At 47.1% G+C, this 5978-nt stretch overlaps 1 protein-coding gene across 1 annotated transcript in view; it reads right to left on the bottom strand.

The window, feature by feature from the left end:
- Cuedc1 (CUE domain containing 1) overlaps positions 1-5978 on the bottom strand; it is a 93302-nt gene that overhangs the window by 46559 nt on the left and 40765 nt on the right. The gene's annotated exons all lie outside the window — the stretch shown is intronic.

Genomic DNA, 5978 nt, shown 5'->3' with positions numbered 1-5978 from the left:
TGTCGATTGAGGTTTGCTTTGTTACTGAGCATGTGATCAATTTTAGAGAACAATATTCACTCTTTTTTGTTTGTTTGGTTGGTTTTTTCAGTTGTTGAAAAAAATTTAAGCCTCTTCCCTGTTTCCCATTCCTCCTCCCACACATTGCCCCCTCCCCCCACTCCCCTTCCCCTCTCCCCACTCTTCTCCCCCTCCCCATTTTTTTTTTTTTGAGACAGGGTTTCTCTGCATAGCCCTGGCTGTTCTGGAACTCAATCTGTAGACCAGGCTGGCCTCAAACTCATAGAAATCTGCCTACTTTTATCTCTTGAGTGCTGGGACTAAAAGTCTATGCCACCACCGTCCTGCTTAAAAACATGTTTATTAATATTTATTATGACTATGTACATATATTATGGAACACAAATAGTAGTCAGAGAACAACTTCTCAAAGTCAGTTCTCTCCCACTTTGTGGGTTGGGGACTCAAACTCAGGTTGTCAGGCTTGGTGGCAACACTTTCTGATCTATTTCACCAGCCTATGAGCCAACTTGCCAGTACTCAACCTTTAAAAAAAATAAATAGAGAAAACTGGGGGGGGGGAACATAAGCCATAATGAATAAGGCAAACACCTTGTAACTACCTATGTCAAGAAACATAGCTGCATGAGCTGGAGAGATAGCTCAGTGGTTAAGAGCATTGCCTGCTCTTCCAAAGGTTCAACTCCCAGCAACCACATGGTAGCTCACAACCATCTGTAACTCCAGTTTTAAGGGATCCAGTGTCTTCTTCTGGCCTCTTTGGATATTGCATGCATCTGGTACATAGGCACATAGATGCAGGCAAAATACTCATACACAGAAAAAAAAAATCTTAGAAAAGAAAAAAAAAACTACGGCTGCTCCCAAGCCCTCTGCAGTATCACAACCTGGCTCCTGACAGGCCTGCACTTACCACTCCAACGTGCACCCCAGGGTGCAATCCCTTTTGTCTGTTTGTTTTCTTTGGGGGAGGGTATAGGGAGAAAACTATATTTTAGTCTTTCCATTGATTGCCTTGTTTATTTGTTTCTTTGCTTGCTTGCTTGCTTGAGATAAGGTCACCTTTAGGCCAGATTATCTTTGAAAGCGAGAAGTAGTTACGACTGACCTTGAACTCCTGAGCCTCCTATACCTCTGTCTTGCAAGTGCTAGGATCACCACATGGTGGGTGCCAACTTCATTGCTTGTTTTGAAATCCACTTTAATTTGCTGCTTCTCCTCCATCTCTTTTTATCCCTTTAATTTGTCTGTTGAGGAGCCTGGCTGCTGAGCTTTGTCCCTACCCCTCCTCGAGCCTGAAGTTCAGGAGACCATCTTGGATCTGGTCCCTGGCACTACCACAGAAAACTAGCCATATAAAGTGGTAAATAAATAAAGTAACATAGTAAATAACATTTAAAATGTGTTAAATAGAAATTTCTTTCTTCCCAGAGAGCAAGCATTACAGAACATGAGTTATGGCAGCTACAGAAAACACTCTGTGAAAATCTTCCCACCGTCAGTCACACACACACACACCTGTGGCCTGAGACACGGGTGTGGGTACCCATCAACAAACACACACAGTTGTGGTCATACATCATGTAACCACAGTGAGGGTTAGCGCTGGTTATGGACTCCACTGTTCCCCAGCTAAGCCACCCTGCACTAGGGGACAGGATTTAAGAGCAAACATTAAAGGAGAACAGATGTCTAGGCAAATGGGAACAGTGGCTGGGAGGACACAGGCCTGGGTCTAACCAAGAGAGGAAAGAAAACCACAACTCCTAATCAAAAGGCAGTAGATATCTAAGTAGACCTGGCCCCAATTCTTCACACATCTGGGGCCTCACGCCCTCAGGCCTTCTGCCCAGTGAGATTTTAAGCAGGCGGAGGAAACCAGATTACAGGAGACAGGTTGGTTTCTCCTAGACCTTGGACAACTTTCAATTCTCATGACTGAGTTTCACTATCTGCTAATATTTCTTACTAAGGCTAAAAAATAGTAAAATCAAAGCGTAGAGGAACAAGGATTCCCTTTGGTAGAAAAAAAGAAGAGATTAAAACATAAGCAGCAGCCCTTAGCAGACTGAGACAAGAAGAGATTAAAACATAAGCAGCAGCCCTTAGCAGACCGAGACAAGAAGAGGACAGGTAGGACTGGAGAGTCGGCTCAGTGGTTATGAGCACATATTGTCCCTGCTGAGGACCCAGGTTTGGTTCCTGACACCCACACAGTGACTCATAACCATGTGTAACTCCAGTTCCAGGGCATCCAGTGCCTACTGACCTCTGTGGGCACCAGACACACACACACGATGCGCAGGCATGCACTCAGGAGCATACACACACAAGAAAATAAATAATATGAGCACAAGTTCAAGGCTTGCTTAGGCTTAATAGTAATACTCTGTCTCAAAACAAAACAGAAGTACAAGGCCACCTCTGGTCTATAGATTGAGTTCTAGGACAGCCAAGGCTACACAGAGAAACCCTGCTTTGGAAAAAAAAAAAGAAAGAAAGAAAGAAGGAAGGAAGGGAGGGAGGGAGGGAGGAAGGAAGGAAGGAAAGAAGGAAGGAAGGAAGGGAGGGAGGGAGGGAGGGAGAAAAAAGAAGGGGCTAGAAAAATGGCCCAGTAGTTAAGAGCACTTGTTCTTTCAGAGGACCCGGGTTATATTCAAAGCACCCACATAGTGGCTCACAACTGTCTATAACTCCAGTTCCAGGAGATCCATGCCCTCTTCTGACCTCCACAAGCACCAGGTACACATAGACTGTACAGACATACATGCAAGTAAAACACTTATACAGATAAAAATAAATAAATCTGACCGGGTGGTGGAGGAGCACACCTTTAATCCCAACACTCGGGAGGCAGAGGCAGGCAGATCTCTGTGAGTTCGAGGCCAACATGGTCTACAGAGCTAGTTCCAAGACAGGATCCAAAGCTACAGAGAAACCCTGTCCTGAAAAAAACACAAAATAAATAAATAAATAAATAAATAAATAAATAAATATCTCCAAAATCATAAAACATCTACAACAATAGCTAAGGTAGGGGCATCCTGACAAGTTCAAAATCAACCTCAGCTACACGGTGAATTGTAGTCCAGCCTGGGTTACAGCCTGAGACCCTGCATCAAAACAAATAGACAAAAAAGATAACAATGTCCAAAAAGTAAAAGAAACTCTGAGGGATTGGACAGGAAGCCCCATCAGTATCTTCAAGATAAAATCCTAACACACAACAGGTCTCTCCTAACTAGAAAGAGAATCAGAATCTTCTAGTACACTCATCCCTGCCCTGAAGGTCCCAAGTAAGTCAAATAACTTGGGGAGTATTCCAGGCCACACTAGCTAAGAGATAGCAGCAGAGGATGAGGCCCTATCTAGCCTTTCTAGTACCTGAAGTTGTCCGTATGTCCAAGGGGCTTTACCCAGGAGAGGATGGAAAAAAACAAAAATAAGAAAGCAAGAGGTCTCAGTGGCATAAAAGGCAGGAAATAAATCTACTCAGACTCCGATGGCGTAATTGAAAACGGACCATATGCCAGGCTCTTGGCAAGGTGCGTCTCACAGCCTTTATTTGATTTTCACAACAGCCCGATGAGGCAGCTACTGTTTTCCTTGTTTAACCAACAGGAAACACAGACGTGGGGAGGAGAGCCGCTGAGGAGGCAGCCCTCAAACACTGGCTGTGCTTGGCAAAGGCTGAGGAGAGATTTCCCGGTCTTTGAGGGAAGCCTGGAGGATTCTCACTCCTTATTAGCTCTCTTTCTAAAGGATGGAACAAAATAAAAAGGATTTCAGCTAGACTCCAGAAGAGATGTTAAAGAGCCGAGTTTGCTTCCCAGGATAGACCTGGGAAAGCTGCTGCTTCAAGTGGCCATTCTTCAGGCAATGGGTGACTTGATTTTTTTCTTTTTCAAGTTAGAGTTTCTCTGTATAACAGCCCTGGCTGTTTTGGAAACTCACTTTGTAGACCAGGCTAGCCTCGAACTCACTGAGATCCATCTACCTCCAACTCCCAAGTGCTGGGATTTTAAGGCATGCAACACCAGCACCGGGAGGTTTTCACTACCTGCCCCACTTAGAGGTCTCTTCAGGCAACGTGGCCCCACCTCCAATCTCAAGGGAGGCTTTTGAACAATGCAAAATCTGAGGTCACATGTATCCTTTGCTAAACTTAACAAGCAGATGGTCTGAGGTTAGATATTAAAATGAAGTCTTTTTAGAATAAGGCAGGGTTTCCCGAGGTTACTGGAACTGCATCAAAATTAGCACCTGACTTCCTACTAAAAGTGGACGCGATCATTGCACCTGTTGGGTGGTGACGTGCACCACAGGGACACAGCGGGGACAGGCAGGCAAGCAGCTCAAGTAGAAAGCTGGAAGCTCCACCTCGGGAGCCCCTGCCTGCTGCCTGCCCCTGCTTGAAACACTGGAGGACACAAAGCAGACCCTGGCTACCCAGTAGCACTTGAACCTTGGCCTGGAACAGAAGGTTCCCTGACAGGCTGTCATCAGTAGAGAAGACAGAATACTCTGGGCGGGCAGGGGTGAGGCAGAAGCTGTATTTTAACCAAGACGCTCCTCTGGAGAGACGTTCCCGTTTTGAATATCACTAGTTTGAAGCAAACATAGAATTTACTAGAAAAGGAGACAAAACCGGCAGCTACCCAGATGTGGGTTTTCCTAAGGGCAAATGCAGCCCCACTACAGAAAGTTTTACTTTTTCCCTGGCTCTAAGCTTCTCCAAAGTCTTCGGAGCCAAGACCTAGAAAGGTCAAAGGCTTTGCCCTCAAGGTCACACCAAAGAAACAGAGCTGGTGCCAGCAAGCTGACCCTTACTCAGGAACCCACCCCAGGTGGCCAGCAGCTGCCTCTGAGAATAGGGAGAGCTTGGAGGGGGGAGAACACTTTTATGAGTCACTACACACCCTACTGCAACCTGATGGCCTCTGGAGGCTGAAAGGAGGCTGTCTGGACGAGACAGCAGTCACCCTGTGGGGGCCCTTGGCTAGAAGACTGATCCCTGCCCCCCAGGCCACCACAAGGCTCCCTGTCAGTCCCTGTGATGAGCCCACCGCCCCCTTTGATCCCAAAGAGGGGAGGAGGTGGGGAGCATTGATTCACCCAAAGCAAAAGCAACACAAAGGCTGCACCTGTTTCCATGGAGACGCGATTGACTAAGCAAAGGAACAAAACACAGAGCAAGAAACACAAGCCCGTCACCACCTTCCGGGCCAGCATGATCGATGTTGGCGGGCCAGTGCCCCGACAGGAAGGCTGCGGAAGGATGAAAGGTGACGGCAGATCCAGAAGCTCACGGGGAGCCCTTTCAGTTAGCCCTCGAGGGCCCCCAGGCAAACAAACTGTCCGCCCGGCCCTGACTCCTGAGAAAAACCTGTAGAGAAATCCCAAGTGAGAGATTCTTCGCTTCACAAAGGAATTCCTGGAAACAATGTGGCAGGGGTGGGAGGCTGAAGCTTTTTTCTGCCTCATTACTTACTTCTGAGGGGCCGGGAGGGACTGAGGGAGTAACTTCCAGTAGCAAGCTTATAAGAAAAGAGGGCAAAATACCCAAGGGAAGCGTGCAGAAGGGGAGCCCAGGACTGCGCTCATCAAACACCTGCTTGGAGAGGCCCACGAGAGGCTATGACAGGAAGGACACAGGGAACAAAGAACAGAGGAAGCAGCAGGTGTCTGAGGACCATGAGGGATGCAAGGACACACACTCTCAGAGCCATTAGGCAGAGAGGAAATGTGGGGAACAGTCTCATCTCCCCACGGACAAGGACACTAAGCTTGAAATTCCCTCAAAATGTGGAGGTCGGAGGATGACAACAGTACGATTAGCAAACAGCAAAGGTTCTGACCCCGTCACAGGAGTCCTTGGTTTGCGCTCTGCTCTCTCTGTCTCTCTGTCTCTCTGTCTCTCTCTGTCTCTGTCTCTCTCTCTCTCTCTCTCTCTCTCT

This window comes from Microtus ochrogaster, chromosome 7, assembly GCF_000317375.1.
Source record: "Microtus ochrogaster isolate Prairie Vole_2 chromosome 7, MicOch1.0, whole genome shotgun sequence".
Lineage (NCBI taxonomy): Eukaryota > Metazoa > Chordata > Mammalia > Rodentia > Cricetidae > Microtus > Microtus ochrogaster.
Note: the sequence above shows the minus strand (reverse complement) of the source record. Positions and strands in the feature narration are given on the sequence as shown.